The 20495-nt window shown below is 36.5% G+C and overlaps 1 long non-coding RNA gene across 3 annotated transcripts in view; it reads right to left on the bottom strand.

Annotated features, from left to right (window-relative positions):
• The window catches only part of LOC110400403, an 89270-nt gene continuing 73442 nt past the window's right edge, over positions 4668–20495 (bottom strand). The window contains exons 5-6 of one of the 3 annotated variants that reach the window (XR_002439802.1): positions 15468–15531; positions 4668–5040 (exon numbers count right to left, since the gene is read on the bottom strand). This is a non-coding gene — a long non-coding RNA (uncharacterized LOC110400403). Of the gene's footprint in view, positions 5041–11638; positions 12711–15467; positions 15532–20495 lie in introns of those variants that run through there. The other 2 variants (XR_002439799.1, XR_002439800.1) reach the window with 2 other exon arrangements.

Here is a 20495-nt window from a genome sequence, read left to right as displayed (position 1 = left end):
AAAGCAGTTATGAACTTTTTATATTGCCATGGGAGCATTGCCACAGAGACGTCTGCCAGTCAAGAGGAGGCGCAGACCACGATGAGGCCTGCTGAAATGCTTGGGGAAAGGGTGGGCAAAACTGTGGAGGTAGCAGGTGAGCACAAGGAAGCCACTCCTTCCTGGTTCAGCTTCCTGAGGCATTTGGCTTCCTCAAGAGCAGGCCGGAATACCACCCAGTGTTTAGACAGCATAGAAAAGCACCAATGCTCTGCAATGCACTGTGCTGTCCAGCACTCTTTCTAGCACATGCTCTGAATGTTTTTACAAGAATCCACTCAAGAGTACTCTATTTTTTTCATAGGTAGAAATAACCATAGCTCTTAGAAAGGAAGTATCTATAAATTTCCATTTTCCATTTCAAGTATTAGTAAGCAACAGAAAATGTAAGAGGTAAGCATGCTTAAGATTTTTTTTCTCTTACTTACATTCTTCAGTAATTTCACAAGCTATTTTTCTGTGCTTTAGCATATGAGCTTTATTCAATTATCCGTGTCTAGTAATTAATCAAATTACTTTAAAAGGTGACATTTGATCTAAAATCTTTTGTTTGTTTGCAAGCAAGTAAAGCTTGATAACAGTTTGGCATTGCTTGTAAATCCTTGAGGAGCAATGAAATTAACATCTTAGCACCCAACTCTGTAATGATGTGCCTGATTTCATGGAAAAAAAAAGACAATAAAATAATTTCCATACTTATATAATACTTCTGTTTTGCTTTAGCTGAACAAGCTCATTGAAGGATGAAAGCTGAACTTTTTTAGGCATATCTGGTTCTTAGAATGTGCAGTGGCATGGAAAAATGATAAATCTGAATGTATGTGATAATTAATGTTTCAATGCAAAGTGCATATGCACGCTAGGAATAAATTAATTGCAGCCTATTTTGTATCTCAATAGTCAATAAAATACTTACCTAGTATTCTAGGGTATGTTATATACGTAATTAATTTGGCACTGATAAGTTGCATGAGCAGTAGCCTGCTATTTGTTGTAACGCTTACTGTTTCTAGACAATTTCATAAGAAAGTGAGAGGAATGTCACAAACAGCTGGGAAAGGCCACCTTGTCTGTTCTGCACATTGAGCACCCTAATAACTTTATGCTTACCAGTATTAAGTAGCAAAATCAAGGCAAAATCTATGGCCTTGTAGCGTTATCTATGTCTCTCCTTCTTGAGGAAAATATTAGTATACTATTTTCCTCTTCCCTATGAATCCTGCATTAGTCTACATCCCTATGTCAGTTTTTGTATGTTTGGTTATGTTATGTATCCCATTAAGATACTTCAGGTAAAAGCCTTCACTGTCAAATAGGAGATAAATTGTCATGTTATTTTTAGCTTTAGGTAGATTCATTTTTCTAAAACAATATTCAGGTCTTGAGGGTAATAACAGAATATTTACTTTTCTCACTGTTGAAGCACTGAGTGCACAATAACAGATCATCAGTGCATTGTATGTAGTCTTCTCAAGGTTTCTAAAATCATAAGACTAATAATAAATTTTCTTCTTTTTTTTTATTTTATTTACAGAAGCAGAAGGATTTATATGCTTGGATCCTGATATGCACTTTGCCACGGTCAAAGTGAAATAAAAACAAAATGTTATTATTATTATAATTAAAACATATTAAATGGGTTATTGAAGTTCCCAGCTGCTGTGGGTGTGTTGAGGATTAGTGAAATTAAAAGCTTGTTTGGTGAAAAATAAAATCCCAATTCTTGGAAAAATGTGTCCTGACCGTGAAAATAACAGCTTCCGTCACAACACCCACAGCACACCTGTCAGCAAACCTTATTTATCATACAGGATACTCTGACCTTTGTTTTGAACTGAATTAAAATGTACAAAAGTTACATAGTATGTACACGTTTTAGGAGTTTTTGTTTGGGTGATTAAATATTTGAAGAGTATTTTTCCAATTACATACTAAAGATTACTTTTAAATTGCTTTTAATATAATGGAAAGAAAGATGTTCTCCTAAAGGACTTCACAGTTAAATCAACATAAAAAGTTTACCGAAAAGCCATAGAAAGAACACTGCTCAGGAGTGAGATGGAGTTTGCAATACCATCTTAGATGCTTACTCAGTAACCTTGGTTACACACTACAGAAAGTTATAGGAAACAAATTCCCTGAACACAAATTTCATAGTAAAGAAATTTAGAAAACTAGGGAAAAGAAACACAATGCTGTTGTATGAAGGAGATTGTGGAAATTTCATGTCTAATTATAAATTTAAGAAATATTGGTTTGAACTTGATCCCCAGTAGCAAGGTCTGGCTTTTTAATTTATTTCTAGACATTTAGAGTTGCAAGCTCAATTCTGTAGTCAATTCCATTCCATAACTAAGGTATGCAGTTTTCAGAGGTGTTTCATTTTGGACATCACCTAATATCAAGAAGTGCTTTCAAAAAAAATAAGAAGAAAATCCTACCAATAGATCACATATTTGTGTCTACATTTTAAGTATCTAAACTTAGTTGCCCAATTTTTTAATATTCAAGCTTTAATATTTACATTCATTGTTTTAATTAAATGTCTATAGCAGAATGCTAGCATGCCAACATAACCAAAATTAGAAAGGAAAACAATATGAATGAACCCATTTATTTGAAGGGAAGGTTGCATTTGACCTATGCAAAAGAGGCTGCAAGAGAAATGGGTTTTCTGTAATTGCTAGAGATAGAAGTAGCCAAGCTATAGGCAACTTTGTTAACCTCCCCAACTATGAAAAAATGGAACATCATGTGCAGCAACATATTCTTTATTGACACACCTACATTGTTTTTCCATAAAGCCTTCTCTTAAAATAAAAATGAAAAAGTTTAAATGCAATTTTAAGAATTTAAAAGCTGAGGGCTCATGAATATTTTTCAAATCACTTTCAAAATCACCATATCCAGCCTATCGGGGAAGGATTTAAGCATGTAAAAAATTTACGTTAGATACTAATACAGCTACACAGAGGTAGATGGTTTTTAAATATCCATTCTGTCAATTACAAAGAACATAAATAAAAGTATAAATAAAAGAAGAAACCTGTTTTACAAAACTTGCTTAAAAATGTAAATATATTATTACTTAAAGGTGCAACATATTGAACATTTATTCAATTTCCTTTTAGATTTAGTCTACCTTCATAAACACATAGTTGTCATTAATTTGGATTTCCTGTTCACAAGAGAACATAAAATCAGTAAATTAATACTGGAAATCTCTTTCAGGCAGACAAGAACCTAAATTTAAAGAACATGTATTTAGCGCAAGTGTGTACGATGATCAATATAAACACAAATGCAGAATCAGGCGTTCTCAGTTCAAAAATAAGTTTTGAGTTTGGTAATTTAATTTCTCTTCACTTAATACCTCTAATCTTAATTCAATAATTTTCTAGTATTAAAGATGTTTGGCAGAAGCAGTTTTAGTGTGAAAACTTTTTTTGAGATAGCAGCTCAGAAGAATAATTAGATTTTGTATGGTAAATGTATAATTACATTGGTCTGGTATTCTCCACTGTGCATTGTGTGCATGTCTATGATAAGAATATTAGAAATATCCTCCATGAAAAAAAATATCCTGCAATACTGCTTGGTTTTCTATCATGTTTTTTTTTTTCCTTCAGTTTACAATAGAAAGATCTTGATATTCTGCAATGATTCTCAGTTTGCTTATAATAGGAAAAAAATATTTCCTGTCCTCACTTCATCTAATGATTATTGCAGGGATTGATATACCATTTTACATCCACTCACACTTACACTCCAGTTGAATTTTTCATCTCCCTTCCCAATACTTTTAAAATACTTCTAAAACATTAAAGAACTAAACTGTAAGCATTTGTTTGCACAAAGCTTAAAATATTTTATCAACAAGTATCAGTGAACTTTACAAGAAAGATCAGCATTAAGAAATAATGCTCCATAAAGAAACATCAATGAAGAAAGTCAAATGACTTTATCCACTTCATATACAGCTAATACTAACATAGTTAAGGACATAATATTAAGACTCCTGACTGTCAGTCATATTGTCTCTACACTGAAGCTCATTAGGAGTTGCTTATAGCTGTACCATTTTCACGAAAATTTGTGAGCATGGTGCAGCTATCAACAAGTTCTGGGGTTCTGATGGATTTTCATAAATAACGACTCTATCACTTTCGTTTTCTACTAATTCAGCCTACATTCAATTTGGATCACCTGACTGTAATTTTCTCTTTTTGCAAACGGTGATAAATCCATAGGTCTCACAAAATGTAAGTAATGTGGTCATTCAGGCTAGAACATGCAATATCAGTACCAAAAATAAGCAATCTAGTTAGGGTAACATAAATATAAGTATTGAATATAAGTATCTGTAAAAACACCAGGAACTCTCAAGATATACTTTTGATTCTACAAGGGAAATTATGAATTTATAAATCACAAAATTAGATAACATCAAGATTTTTTCAATGACTTTGATAATATATCATTTTTTTTAAATTCAGAAATGCATATAGTAGATTCATTGAAAATTAATTTTCTTGTTTTATTGTTTGTGGGGAAACAATAAGAGGGGTTGGAAAGGGAAAAGAAAAAATTCAATACAAAACGTGTGTTTTTTTTTTAAATCATTAGAGGAAGATAACGCAACAAAAATCAGCAATCACAATATACTAATGAATAGTATTTGGTATTTCTACCCTGCAATTTTAAAACTCCTTGTAACTGTAAATATTACACCACTTAGTACAGGAGTCTCCAAGAAAAGTGCATGATGTTTTTTATGTTTGGCCATGTACAAGCTATTTATTCCACAGCAAATTTGCCTATATTCTTCTAAGTACATCAAAGGCAGCAACAAATAGAAGAAAAACTTCCATGTGCAATGGTAACCCACTGGCAGAGCTCAGAATGTTGCAGTCTGTGGTGCAGAGTTGGAGGCCTGTAGCTCGTGGTACACCCCAGGGCTCTGTACTCAGGCTGATCACATTTCACATCTTCATCAATGTCCTAGATGAAGGGATAGAGTGCACCCTCAGTAAGTTTGCTGATGATACAGACCTGAGTGGAGTGCCTGACACCCTATAGGCTTTGCTGTCATTCAAAAAGACCTGGACAGTTTGGAGACCTAGACTGAGAAGAACTTTATGAGGTTCAACAAGAGCAAGTGTAGAGTCCTACACCTGGTGGAGAATAACCACACAAGTCATTACAGGTTGGGGGCTGACCTGCTGAAGAGGAGCTCTGCAGAGACGGGCTTAAGTGTCCTTGTGGCTAACAGGTTGGCCATGAACCAGTAATGTGTCATATGGCCAAGAAGGACAATGGAATCCTGGGGTGCAATAAAAAGAGTATGACCAGCAGGTCGAGGTGGTTGATCCTCCCCCTCTACTCTGCCCTGGTGAGGTCACATCTGGAGTACTGTGTCCCATTCTGGGTTTTTCGGTTCAAAAAGGACAGGGTTCTTCTAGAGATTAGTGGAGGGCCACTGTTATGGTTTTGTGATTTTTTGTTGTCGGTATTCCACATCATTACATCATGTAAGGTACGGGCAGTTAAAGAGTTAATTCCCTGGTTACTGCAAACTACCTTTTTTGGTGTGGCCCTCTGAGGGGGAGGGGAGGAGGTGCACTCCCCAGGGGTTTTTGCGTTAGAGGGGGTGGTGAAGCCGCATGGGAGCCGCAGGGTCTGTTCTTCCCAGCCTGGCGGAGAAAGCACGTGGTCCTCCTGCAGTTTACTGTGTAAGATTTTCAGCCTGTAAACCCTCTATCATAATTCTACCAGCCTCATTTTGATATATTTAGTAAAATTAGTTGTTCCTCCTCAGATCGGTGCCGCTGTTTTTGTGTTAGATCCGTCTACGGGTCCCCCTCTTCCCTTTGGTTTTCCCAGGTTGCGGTTCCGCGGCTTCTCTGCCGCTTTAGCCGCCGGACCCCTCGGGGGGGGCCGGCCCCTACTCGCCGGCAGTTTTTTTTTCCTTCCTCTTTTCTCGTTTTTTTTCTTTCGGGCCTGTCCCCCTTGCCACGGACGCAGACCCTTAGATAATACCGTGACAGCCACAAAGATGATAAAGAGCTTGGAGCATCTCCTTTACGAGGAAAAGCTGAAAGACATGGGACTGATCAGCCTGGAGAAGAGAAGAATGAGGGGAGATCTTTTCAATGCTTATAAATGTCTAATCGGTGGGAGCCAAGTGGCTGAGGCTAGCCTCTTTTCAGTGCTGTCCAGTGACAGAACAAAGGGCAACGGGCACGAACTGGAGTGTGGTAAGCTCCATACTAAGATGAGGAAAAAACATCTTTACTTTGAGTGTGCCAGAGCACTGAAGGAGGCTGCCCAGAGAGGTTATGGATTCTCCATCTCTGGAGATACTCAGAACCTCCTGGACACTTTCCTCTGGGACCTCCTGTAGGGAACCTGCTTTAGCAGGTATGGTTCAACTATATGGTCTCCAGAGGTTCCTTCCAACCCCTATGTGATTCCACTGAGAGATTCAGACCTTCATTCAGAGGAAACATCATTTTGATAGTGGCATGTATGTGTTTTTCTATGAAATGGGTATGCATATATTCTTTCCTTAAGTTTTCAGCTTTGCTCCTGTGATCACAGTAAAATAGACTGTGAGATATGCTTTCCGCATTTCAGTTATAGAGTTCCAAGGGAGAAAAGTTCTCCCAAGATATCTAGTGACTTGTAAAAATGAATACTCAGTGAAAGCAATGCTTATAAAATTAATGAAACTGCATTGTTTCCTTCAAGGACTTCACTTAAATCGCATCAGTTTGAAAAGGATACTTTTTCTATATCCGTCCTATTAAGAATCCTGTAACCTTATTCATAGAAATTCATATAAAAATACCTTTTTCAGTCAGTACGCAGCAATCTGCATTATTATTGGTCAAACCAAAATTGTTGCAAATAAAAATCATAGAATCATAGAATGGTCTGGGTTGAAAAGGACCTCAAAGATCATCGAGTCTCAACCCCCCTGCTGAGTGCAGGGTCACCAACCACTAGACCAGGCTGCCCAGAGCCACGTCCAGTCTGGCCTTGAATGCCTCCAGGGATGGGGCGTCCACAACCTCCCTGGGCAACCTGTTCCAGTGCGTCACCACCCTCTGTGTGAAAAACTTCCTTCTAATATCTAACCTAAATCTCCCCTGTCTCAGCTTAAAACCATTCCCCCTTGTCCTATCGCTATCTACCCTCACAAACAATCGATCCCTCTCCTGTTTATATGCTCCCTTCAAGTATTGGAAGGCCACAATGAGGTCTCCCCAGAGCCTTCTCTTCTCCAAACTAAACAAGCCCAGTTCCCTCAATCTTTCCTCATAGGAGAGGTGCTCCAGCCCTCTCATCATCTTGGTCGTCCTCCTCTGCACTCTTTCCAAGAGCTCCACGTCCTTCTTGTGCTGGGTGCCCCAGGCCTGGACACAGTACTCCAGATGGGGCCTCACAAGAGCCGAGTAGAGGGGGACCACCACCTCCCTCTCCCTGCTGGCCACTCCTCTTTTAATGCAGCCCAGAACACAGTTGGCCTTCCAGGCTGCCAGCGCACACTGCTGGCTCATGTCCAGCTTCTCGTCCACCAGGACCTCCAAGTCCCTCTCTGCAGGGCTGCTTTCAAGTACTTCTTCCCCCAGGTTGTATAAATTCCTGGGATTGCCCTGGCCAGTGTACTATTACTTTTCTATCACATTTTACATAGTAAGCAAGATATCAAGTGAGATCTGTTACAAATGTGGTAATGATACATCTTGATCTAGTGTATGTTAGTACTATAAAATCTAGCTTATCTACTAAGTAGCATAACTAGATGCACCAGACTATAAATTCAAACACAGTAAGCTCATGATAAAACAAATACCTAGCTGTTTTCTGGAAATGGTTTCCATGGATTTTTTTAACAATGGCATAAATTGAAAGTCTCTTGGTAAATTTTTCAGGTCCTGGAGAACTGTTATATTGGCATCCCATGGATCATATTGTTCATTTTGATGATGTAAAATGGTGGCATTAACTCTCATGTAAATGGCCTCCATAAATTTGAATGTGGGATAGAGGCCCACTGTTATAGATTGGTAAATTAATTCTCCTCTAATGCCACAAATGCTGTCCTATTTATCATGACTAAATAAATCCAATATTTTAGTCGTTAAGGATTCAACACTAGAAACAGCTGGACTTTTTAGATTTAAACCAGCACGTAAATTCACTACCACAGGTCTATAAAACGAGGTCCTAACTCTCTCAAGGACTTTAGAAGCCATCAAGCGGTTCTTTATTAGGGAAACAATATTTATGGAAACTTTAAGAGTCCAAATTAGCTGTAGCCCAATGATAATGGATTTCTTCTTTTTTTCTTCATTTTTTTTATACTTTCTCAAAGTTTAATTTAGACTTTTTCAAAATAAGAAACTATTTCTGCTGCTTTTTCAAGGAATTTAATAATAATAAACTTCTAATGTTTAAAAATAGATTGTCTTGCTAGTCACAAGACGTATTCAGATTATTACATTTGTTAACTGTGTCTACTATCAAGGAGTGGGCAAATAGCAGCAGTCTATAGATTTTTACCTATGCTTCCAAGTCATGGCTCTTTTGCTCTGGTTGATATGTGAAGCTCAAAAAATTATATTTTAAAGCATATTTAATTATGAAGAAGTTGAAGCTGTTATGATAAAATAAATTTTTCTTTAAAGAGTATATACAAATTGAACCGAAGACAGTTCTTCAGTTCACAGAAGCATACTGAAGTATACCTCAATAAAACATAAAATATATCAACTAGAAATTCTCCTTGTGTGCATGTATGCTTTTCTATTTAAAATTGATGCACATTAAGAGAATATCTTAACTACGTACTTCAGATCTTCAAAAGATGATTCAAGACAGTCACAGTGTAAAGTTCTTGGAATGTCAACTAAAGGTACAGGTTTTTAAGAGGTAGTTTCAATATCAAACATTTTTAAAGTTAATGTATTCCTTATCAACTGTGGCTGCAATGTTTTTCACTTGTTAACACATGCAAAAATTCTGTGAATTATGATTTTTGCTTTTTTATTGTATTTGTTATTCTTCCATTTTTCAATATTTTTTTTTTAATAAACAATTTCACAAAATACTCTTATCAGATTGGTGACTCAGAACTGCTCAGTCAGACACACATTTTTCATTGAGGCAATTTTCTGGCTTTTCTGTGATACTGCACTTGATCTTTGTCTGCCCTCATCCTCAGAGTGTTAAGTGTTTCCAGTAATTCAGTAAGCTGTGTTACTAGCATCTAGCATCTGACTTCTTGTTTAGTGCTATTATCCACTTTTTTTATTTATATTTATTCATTTTAATGCTCATGAAAGTTTTAATTAAAACAACTTCACTGAAAACAACATCCTCTGTTAAGTGTTCGAGCCTCCAGTCCACTGGAGCCAGACATTTTCTGCCAATATTACTTAGGAAACAACATTCTGAAATATAGTACATTAATTGTTTCAGTGAAACTGTGAGATTCTAAACACTATTACACTACTCTGTAGTTCCAATTGCACATATTATTTTCTAACTCAGAGAGTGAATCACCCAAATGCCCTGAAATAGAATGAAATAATAGTTAAACCCATCTGATAAGTATCTATCCAATTTTTCATCTACCATGATCCCTAAGTACTCCTTGTTCTGCTGTTTGGGCTCTACTGATGCCTCAGGAAAAGGAGACATAGGGGGAATGATCTCCAGCAGCACCTGTGCTGCTGCCTAGAGAAGAAGTGCTTCAACCATTTCCTCTTAGTCTATGACAGAGTGCCTGAGGATGTGGATCTTGCTTCCGGCCTTCTGAACAGCTGGCCTGCTCAACATCTTCCAGTGCCTGGTGCCAAAGCCAGCCAGGTTCAAGTAGCTATGAGACCAGCTCACAAGAAGGCTGACCTTGGAAGAGGTCTCCAGTGACACAGGAAGTGATCTTTGCATACAGAGCTGCACTGATGGGACTCACAGCTGGTGGCAGATGATGACTTGCTACCAGAAGGAAGAAGAGGGCAGGCAGGACGTAGAGACAGAAAGGAAAGGCCTTGTGCTGAAGCCTGCTGCAAGGAGAAGCAATGTTCTCTGGGACAGTCTCCTCAGAGCAGCAGCCAGTGATGACAGAGGTGTTGTAGCCATCGATTTTCACCATGGCTCTCCATCCCATGAACCAGTAGGGCCTGGGTGGCCATTTTGCACAGGACCTGACATTACCACTTGCAGCCGTGGCACCAAGAAAGAGGCACCACAAATGGGCCTTTGTGAGCTCAAAAAGGGCAACGTGGAAAACCTGCCCATTCCAGCACTCCCTCAGTGCTGGTGCCCCAAGCCTGAGCACACTGGACACACAGCAGACATTGCTCAATAGGCAGTGGGTATTGCTCCTGCTTGTTTTCTCCACTGCTAAACCAGATTTTGGGGAACATGATGGTGCAGCTGAAGATCGTGTTGAGTGGAGGCTTGCAATATAGAGTTGTTAACATCCAGGAAGTGACCACTCAAAATCTTGGAGAGACTTCATTATCTCTGGGAGCTCTGGTCTGTGCACTGATGTCAATAAATTGACTGAGTGAACAAATGGCCTGCCCGCAAGCATCTGTGCAGAGCTTTGCGGGGAACATGAGCATAGTGCACCAGTGCTGCACAACAATATTATTTGCCATATGACTATTACCAAAATGTATGCATGCATATATAAAACTATGTATTTGGGAAGAAAAAAAAGGAAGAAAAGAAGGAAGACAAGGAAGAAAAAGATAAAAAACAGGAACAGTGGCTCCAGTGGAAGAGAAAGAATACAGATCATAAAAATGTAATGGAGTTTTTTTAGTTAATCATCACAATTTAAATAAATTATGGTACACACGCCATACGTATTAAGTGTAAATAATGAGAATGTTATTGGCATTTTGGATATAATCTCAAAAAGCCTTTCTTTTCATACATTCAGTATATTTACAGCAATTTATTATCTTTCAATAGACAAATTAAAGTGTGTATTTCTAGCTAAAAACAAATCCATCCCTCCTGAATAACAATGCATGTACAGAAAAAAAATAGCACATATTCCATTTTTAGCATAGTCAGTAGATTTTTTTTTTTTTTTTAAAAGCAGATAAATTACGGGGGGAAAAAATCAACAACAAAAAGGAAAACATTCATTTTGCCATAATTAAATGGAACTGAACTACTATAGTTGGGAGTTCTAATAAAAATCTAAACCTAAAGTCTTCCAGCTGCTTTCAGCCATAAACAGAAGTTGATATTACATCTGTGTCCATGTGAAGCTGAGTAAGCAATGCCATATGGTGGCTGACATCCAACAGTTTGATTGTGAGCAAAATTTGAGTGGGCACATCAGAGTGGGTATGCATTTAAGTGTAAAGATGGGTTTTAAGAGATCATTGATTTAGGAGATCATTGCCATTCCAAATTCCTAGGGCTGTCTAATGCAATGCAGCTCTGCTCCTATACTTTCCCACCAACAACATGCTTTATCAATTTTCTGTGCCTAGTACTGCTTCTCATTTCTAGACTCTCACTTCAGAAGAGGGAATCCCACTCCTTACTGAAGTATATATATTTTTAAAGGCATTTCATACTAATGATCAGTTAATGCAAAAATTAAAAAAAGGTATAAAAGTATTTGCAATAAAGAGGAGAAATGTCATCACCTTCTTAGCATTACACTGACCTTATCAACCTGTGGAATATATTTTACCTACTTCCCAACACGAAGAACTGACTGCTTTTCCCTGTGATACAGTTAATTCCACATTTTACTCCTGTGCATGTGTAGACACACACAAACCCAATTCCTATAAAACGATTGTGAAGCCACTGTTTAACTCAGCACTTTCTGCATGAGCAGTTGTGCAGATTACAGCTTAACAAATTGTCTATTCATAATTAACACCTTCAATTTCTAACTTTCCAATGGAAGTAAGAATTACGAAAAAAAATTCATTCTCAGTTGTGATTTTAATTGTAAAACCAAGAAGCAATAATGTCAAAGTAACTGTCAGCCTCCTCAGGCTGATAGCATCTGAATAATTACAACCATAGGTAGCCTTCCTCAGAACAAATGAAGTATACACCAGCTGCAAACAATTGGTATGCATAAGATAAATACAAAAGCATGCACCTCATTTTGCATAGCCTATTTTTATTTAATTTCCATCAATCTTCTAGGTATTGGATAACAAAATGCCCTAATAAAAACTTGCTTCTTCTTTACTTAATATTAGATATTGCAGAAAAAAATACAGAAATGTTCCTTAAAAAAAAAAGCATAATAATTTTGCATAAACATAGTGAAAATTGTAGAAATCCATTTAGCCAACAAAATGTAAGTGCATCACCTACTGAGATGAAAGACAAACTCAATTTTAACTCCTGATACCTCTTAGGCTTGTTTTATGACCACAACTACTCCTGTGATATGAAAAAATAAAGTATAATCATAATTTAACCACAAGGTTCAATAGATTCATTGGTTTTAGTGAGTGTTCTCTGTGGAAGTAGCTGGCCTAATCATGCAAATAGAAACCACACATCAGTTTTTCCATTGCACTTATGGCTGTTAAACAGAAATGGAATAAACGCTACTTCCCATCCCTCAAAACAGACTATATTCAAGTTTCCATGGAAACCTTGAACACCTGTGAAGGGAAAAGAAGTAAAGGGTGAAAATGTTCTCCCTGTTTTTTACCATTTCCCCTTTTCTCTCTTTGATCCACATAGAAGCATTTTATGTATAATTCATTTTCTGCTGTCCCTTATTTCTGCTTTCTCTCTGCATGTATATCCAGGCCTGGGGAAATTTCCCTCGTATCATCTTCTATTGGCTATCCAGATGATTTTGAAGTGTAATGAGTGAAATTTAAATATTTTCAGGTGCCTGGTCCTCATTATCACAATTATAGGTTCATATTTCAAGCCAGGAGAGTATGAAAAAACCCTGCCAGAAATTGTAAGTACTCAGGATGGCCAACTATAACTCATAAGATCCTTGGAGATCTTCCTCAATTACTGATTGAAAACATTGAGATATGCTCCCACAGGACATTAGAGATGGTACCAGACAAAGCTCAGAATGGATATAAATGGCACACACCAAAGAGATCACTAAAAAAGCCTTTGAAAAATTTGATTTGTTCCTCCTGAGATGAAAGACTAAAAGCTGTGTTAACTAAATATAAAAAGTTGCTAACTGAAAAGCAGGTGTAGCTGTAGACCCCAGATTACTGAGGTGACAGAGACTAGAAAACAGATCAAATGGAATTCTCATTTTGTAATCCTTAGATATTTTTTCAGTCTTCTTTACATCCAGGTGCACTTTAGCCCTGTTTATATACATTAAAAAAAAAAAAAAAAACATAAAAAAATCAATGCTATTTTTAGCTTCATTATAACTAGCTGCTGAATGATTTTGAAAACACTCACTGTAAAGCAAATAGTACAACTTGCCATAAGAGGTGTAAAAAATTCATAATGTATAAATTGTTCTAAAGCACTCACTATAAACCATACTATTCTTGGACTGACATTTTTTGTGGGAATGATCCCCATCTGCCTATCTCTTTGGAAGACTGTGTCATGCCCTGCAAAAAGGACACATCCAAATAGCTGATGTGCTGTGCCAATTCTTTTTCATAGCTATAAATTGCTTGCTCTCATTTGATTGTACCTAGCAGTTGTCTTACACTGAGTGATTCTACTTAAATCAGGTTACACCAAGTATTGAGAAGCTAAAGTTTTTCTTACGATAACACTTCTATATTTTGACAAGTTTGTATATCCCCCTCCCTCAAAATATATTCCTAGAACAGTCCACATTTACATAAGACTATTGTTAGCACTGTTAGACCTTCTCCATTCTCCAGAACATCAAATAGTTCAGAAACAGTATCCTGAAGGAAAAGCTACATTATGATACTATTTCTGACACACTCCATTTTCATTCCAGGAATTTGTGTAAAGAATTTTTGTGAACGGTTCTTGTATATAAGAAGTACCTTGATGGCTTTTTGAATGCACTGTTCCAAATTACATGGTTGCATCAAAAATGGTATCTAATCTCTCAGTCTTAAATAAGAGAACACAGATGCTAAGTTTCTGAGCATATTTTGATTTTATTATAATTCTAACTTCTCCCCATCAGTGCAACTGATTTTCTCACTCATTATTACTGGCACATATAAAAAGGAAAAACAACTTTCTAATATAAATCCTTTTAATCTGTTGTATTGCTAATAATGATCTTGATGATACAGTTCACTAATTCCCCAACTGATAATGTATTAATAAAATAATCCACAGACTGCTTCAATCCTCATTTGATAAATCTGAACGGTATTTCCCTGTGATAATATACAGGTCTCTTCTATTCCAGAAATATGTGATAAAAGCATATGCAAAGTTTTGTGAAAAAAATATCTTCAAAAGCTCTAGACTCGGTGAACATATGATATTATGTATTCAGTTGGACAAAAGCTTGATAGATTTTATTTATACACCAAAAAAATATTTTGTCATTCAACTTCAAGAACCTTCCCCATCCGACATACTTGCACCTCACAAGCTGCCTCGGGATTAAAGTAGCCAGTGGTCAACCTACTTAGCAAGTTTTCTTTCCAATGTGGCTATCAGTCTACCATGCCTTCTGGTTCCAAATAAGCACGTAGCTAATATACATAAGAAGGGCATACTAACAAAATGGCTGCATATTTTCTACTCAGCTACTTAATTAGAAGTGTTGAAAGAATTCTTTTTGTAGACACAGCTCTTTTTTTTTTTTTTTGTGATCAAACATGGCTAAAGGATTTGGTACTTCTTAAAGCTTTACATTAGACACAAATTTCTTTCACACAAAATCTTTTGAAAATTGTTGCAATAATTCTAGCCCACATGATCAGGGAATCAGCACAGAAATAACAGTATCCAAACAGTCTATTTCAGTGATAGAGCTACTTGAAAAATGCCTTAAAAATGAAAAGCTTACTGATGTCATTGCTTCTTAGCATTTAATACGCTGTAAATAGTACTAAAATGCACAGTACTGTAGGAAATGGAAAGAAAATTAACTGGAATGAAGTCCTTAGAGTTGAAGTAATTTTTAAGAATGCACTATGTGGTAACAAACAAAAAAAACCTTGACTTTTTACAGGGTAACATTTCCGCTTTAAGTGTTACCTGGAATAACCTATGCAGAAAATGTGAATAGAAACTACAGAAATGGGGACAGTGGGGAGGGCAGAGAGTGATTTACAGGGACAGAAAGCACACATACCTAAATATTTCATGAATGCCTTCAGATTCCTAATGTCTGTCGGAGGATTTTTGAACTCCGTATCTCTTACTGAAGCACTTAAAACACAGGATAAAGTAGCAATAGTAGTAGATGGATTCTGTCTTACCCATGCCTTTCATCTACTGCCTCACTCGCTTCAGTATCACGTGTAGAAATGGTGCTTCCTCTGCCTGAAATGAGAAACACAAGAGACCAAAGATGTAGACATTCCTCTCAGCCATGTGAAACTTAAAGTCAGCCTACTTCTTTTTTGCTGATCTACATTTTCTCATCCACCTATGTCACAGTCTCACTCTATCTACTTCTTCAATTTCAGCCCCTGAAAAGCAATACTGCTCTCCTGAACTGGTTACATCTCACGTTTTAGGAACGTTATGTTTCTCTTCTTGTCACAGATACCTTACAGAGAGGATGAAAAACCGGGCATGCTTACAGTATTTGAAAGAGCACATTAAGGAACAAGTGGGAATATAGCACATCTCTATATGGGATTTCCTTTCCAGAGAGGAGACAAACACACTCTCCCAGAAAAGTGCATAGCACTTGTGAATAAACTTTGTTTGTTTTCCTAGTGGAGTTGCCACGGTGTATCGAAGAGAAACATGTTTTGGGGGAGTGAAGCCTATGAATGACCTCAAGGATGATTTCCAAGAGCGCCAGGTCCTTCTAGATTAATAAATTATTTTTGATTTTTTAAAGAATGTGCATTTAATTCAATCGGTTTCATGGATGTCTTTTCACTTCCATGATTTTAAATCAATTTGGAAACATTTATGTACCAGCTGACATCACTATGGTGCCTCAGCTTCACTTGTTTTTTATGGGTCATGCAAACATTAGCATTGAAAGTGCTGCTAAATGCTTAATAAATCCTGACAAAGAAAATTCTTTATGACTAAAAAGAAGAGGGAATGAAATTGTTCATCCTTTCTACCTCAGGAGTCCTCTGCCAGATAAAGAACACTGTCCATGAGTAGATTTTAAATATTGATAGTCTTATCATTATTACATAGTAGAAACATTTTGAGTATCTAAACTCAGGATTTCTTGTAAAAAGATGGAAGTTTGCTGAGGTCCTGGAGAAACTTACCTCATAGTACAGGTCCCAGGAAAATTCTACATCTTGCACATTTTATTTCTCTGTTACAGTAAAGAGTCTCAGCACACTGAAAGGCATTTTTAATGCATTTTCGCAAGTAGCTCTATCATTGAAAAAGATTGCTTCAATACCTCTTTCTGTTCATAAGATACAAGTATGTGCTGCCTGGAAGGTTCTTGAAACATGACAAAATAGTGATAAGTTTTGAATGAATATTAGCAATTTATCTTTTACTCTTCCACTTCGTTGAATTCCTTTAAAACTGTGAAATGAGAACAACGAGCACCAATATCTAAATTCAAGATCATTACCAGTTACAGATAAAAATGAAAGTTGCAGTAATATTTTTATAGTTGACCAAAACATTTTCAGCTAGAGGAAACACTGTTCTCTTCATCTGAACTGATTGCACATGGTACAATGGTGACATACATTAGCTTCTCCATTAGGGAGTTAACGTGACCAAGCTCCTGCAGGCCAGCACAAGTTGTCACTTCATATTGCCTTTTCCTTTGGACACAACTGCTTCTAGTTTTCTCTGGATGACACAACACAGTGCAAAACTGCAGGAAGTTAACACTTGTCATCACAGTGAGTTTTAAAACATTTAATTTAAAAAGGCAGAAATGTGCAAAAAAATGAGCAAGAATCACTTTTCTGTATCACCATGTCAGCACAGATATAACTAACTTTGTCCAGTGAAATATGCACCCCTTTAAAAGAGAAATACATTTCTTTCCTGTTTTGCTGTTACCGACGAATAGCAAGCTGCGGTCAACTTCATATAGGCTTGTAAGTAGTTCATTAAGACTACATGACCCTTTCTCTGAGGCTGTATAATCACCATGACATTTCATATAGCACACAAAATATTGATAAAGCACAACACTGAGCATCTACTTAAAAGAATGAGCCTCTGGATCAGTGAGCTGACGTAAGATGATATAAAAAGTAAAACAGTTACTGAAACAAAGCACTGGGTGAGTCGCACTACTAGATTTTTTTTTAATCAGTTAAGCCATTTACAAATCAATTTGAAAGAATAAATAAATACATAAATGCATATGGCTTCTCTATATTGTTATAAAGTGATTCATTAATTTTGACCACATAAAGTAACTGATGTAAAATAATTAACTGTAGATAAAATATTATTGCATGTGTAGAAAGACATGCTACCATTATTATGTCAACACATTCAATGTGCAGGTACTGGAAAATGTGCAAGAAACATGAAGACAAGATTCATGTACACTATCAATGTTTCTACCATTGTAGCTCACTACTTAAGTACTTTCAGTTTTCCCTTGATGCCTTCCCCCCTCAACTGGCCAAGAGACCTCAAACCAAAATCTAAACATCTATCACTTTTATTTCTTTTTGAGGGATAAGACAACATACACCAACAAAATATAAACTGCATTAGAAAGCTCCAAATTATGGAAAATTATTTTACTAATTTCCTCAGCAACATACAAGATTAAACACAGGTTTTTGTTTGTTTTTTTTTTTTTTTTTCCCATCTTTATAGCAGCTTTTTATTCAAGTTCAAACACCCATTCCTTTCCTTTTTACATTCTCTATGTTCTGTCTTGGGATAGGACAAAAATTCAGCAAAGCTCCAGGAGGAAGGCCTTCTACTTCTTCAGAATGCTGAGACTCTCTACCAAAAGAATGAATAGTAAAGACGTACAAGATGTTTGTGAGGTCTGAACTATGGAGTGAATTCATCCAGAACCTCAACAAACTTCATCTTTTTTATTTTTACTTTACCCAAAATAGCCTCTCCAAAGGCTGTCTCTATCCACACCACATTTTGTCTCATACGCAATACAGAACAAAAGAAACTAATATTATGGAAACAGTAGTTTTAATCATTTATTAAAACTTGAGAGTCCCCATGCTTCTCTCCAGAAGAAGAGGTAAAAGAGATGGATAGCTACATTTTGTGTCATATAAAAATCTATGAGGAAAAAGCATTTTGAATACTTAAAGGAAGGAAATAAGATAATCATATTAAGGTGCACTTACTGTGATTTTTACCAATTTGCCAACTAATCCATACCTTCTTTCCTAGCTTGAGAAAGAGGCTCTAAAATAAGCCCCATTACTTAGATGTAATTAACTACTTCTAGAGCATTTTCATACTCATTACCTTGGAAAAAACATTCAGTGAAACTACTGAAATACAGAAAGAATGGCAGAACATTGTTCTCTGCTTAGAGGATGGTATTTTCCACATTTCATGATCTACCTAATAAATATTGCAAATAGTCTATGTGAATGAGTTTGCAGTGGGAAGAAAGCACTATTCATGATGGTAAAAGAATCCAGAACTTGCTCAAGAGCATACAAGTGAAATGAATATTGCAAGAAGAGGATATGCAATTAAGAAATCCCAGAGAAAGGATGCAACATTGTTTTCTTCTGTCACCTGACACACCACACACTTAACCTTGGACCTTTGCCTGGCTGCTGCTGCCTTTTACAGAATTCAGAATGAGGATTGCTGACAGCTTGCTGAGCTCTCCATCCTTTGCTGATGAACTTGCAGAGTGAACAAAAAACCCTCACTTTTTTTTTTTAATTGCAGGGCTCCTGTATACTTAGAGGCACCAGAGAAAGTTATTCCCAATAACAAATAACTTTCCTAGTTAGCTTACATCAGAAATGTTTCAATTAAAATAGCAATTTCTAGGATTTTGGTTCTATGCTTATGCAATGTTGTGAATCAACTCTCTGTATTCTGAGTCTGTCACTTCAAGCATATATTCTATTTAATTGTTCTACCTAGACACCATAACTTCTTCAGCTGAAATGAGAAGTTATCACCTTTTGTGCCCTGACAAAAACAATTTTGCCCATCTGAACAACAAAAAAAGTCCTTCTTAATTATCTTGTGCAATCAGTTTCATGGTATAGTCAGGATTTGTAAACTTGCAGTAAGAGTTAATTAGAAAAAATCCTTGAAAATAAATTTAATTGTATGGCCTCTGAGATGTCTACAGTAGGGCAATAATACTGGTGGGAGAAAAAAGTGGTAGGCAACTTTTGACAAGAGGGAAGAAAAAAAATCTCTACTTTTGACTTATTTAAAAATGGTCTAATGGTGAAAACATTTGAGAGTCAAAACAGGGCATGATAAAAGGAAGAAAGCACAGCCATGGAGATGTGATCCTCTGTAAATTACAGACTACAGCTTTTGTTTCATTCTTCTTACAAATCTTTTACACAGAATTTGCAAAATCTCGCTAAATGGGCCATATGTGATGATTTACAAGAGGTCAAGACTGAATTCTTTCTTTAAAACAGGCTTTACAATTCTCAGATATGGCCACATCTGCCATTCCCTGTGGTGAGAGAGATGAAGTGATCTCACAGCACTATCTATTCACACATCTCTTGGCCTTTCCAACAGACATCATCACAGATCAAACAGAAAGGCACACAGCTCACAACTGGAGCAGGATGAAAAGTGAAAATTAGGACTGATGGAAATATTTTGCCTGTTCATGCCAAGTTCATTTGATTACTTCAGGGAAAGCTGAAATAAATTAGTTTGAAAGGTTCTAAAGTCAAACATTTCAAAAGAAAAATCACAATTAAATACACTTTTTAAATGGCTCTGAAATAGTAAAATGAGATCATATTAACCATTGTCAGTGATTTGTCCAATGATGTTAATTATTGATGTAGTATAAATATCTGGTATTTCTGTGGCCTGTTTCCACCTAGCCTACTGAAACTATTGCTTGTACACGAAGAACAGAAAGTTCATTTGCTGATCACTTTAATTAATATGGAAAGCTAACTTACAAGAGCTCCTGAGAAACTCTTTTTTCAGTGTTTCTTCCATGAATTAACCCTTATCACAGCCAAAAAATATCTGCAGTCAGCTTTCATAACACAAACACAGATTAGATTAGAGACTAACATCTACTTTGGAATGGATATCTTGAATGTTTTTGCAGCTACAAAATTTGAAGTCAAAGTCAAGAAAATTATTACATGTAACAAACAGTTCATTTACACACT

The sequence above is a fragment of the Numida meleagris genome, chromosome 5, assembly GCF_002078875.1.
Source record: "Numida meleagris isolate 19003 breed g44 Domestic line chromosome 5, NumMel1.0, whole genome shotgun sequence".
Taxonomy (NCBI): Eukaryota; Metazoa; Chordata; class Aves; order Galliformes; family Numididae; genus Numida; species Numida meleagris.
Note: the sequence above shows the minus strand (reverse complement) of the source record. Positions and strands in the feature narration are given on the sequence as shown.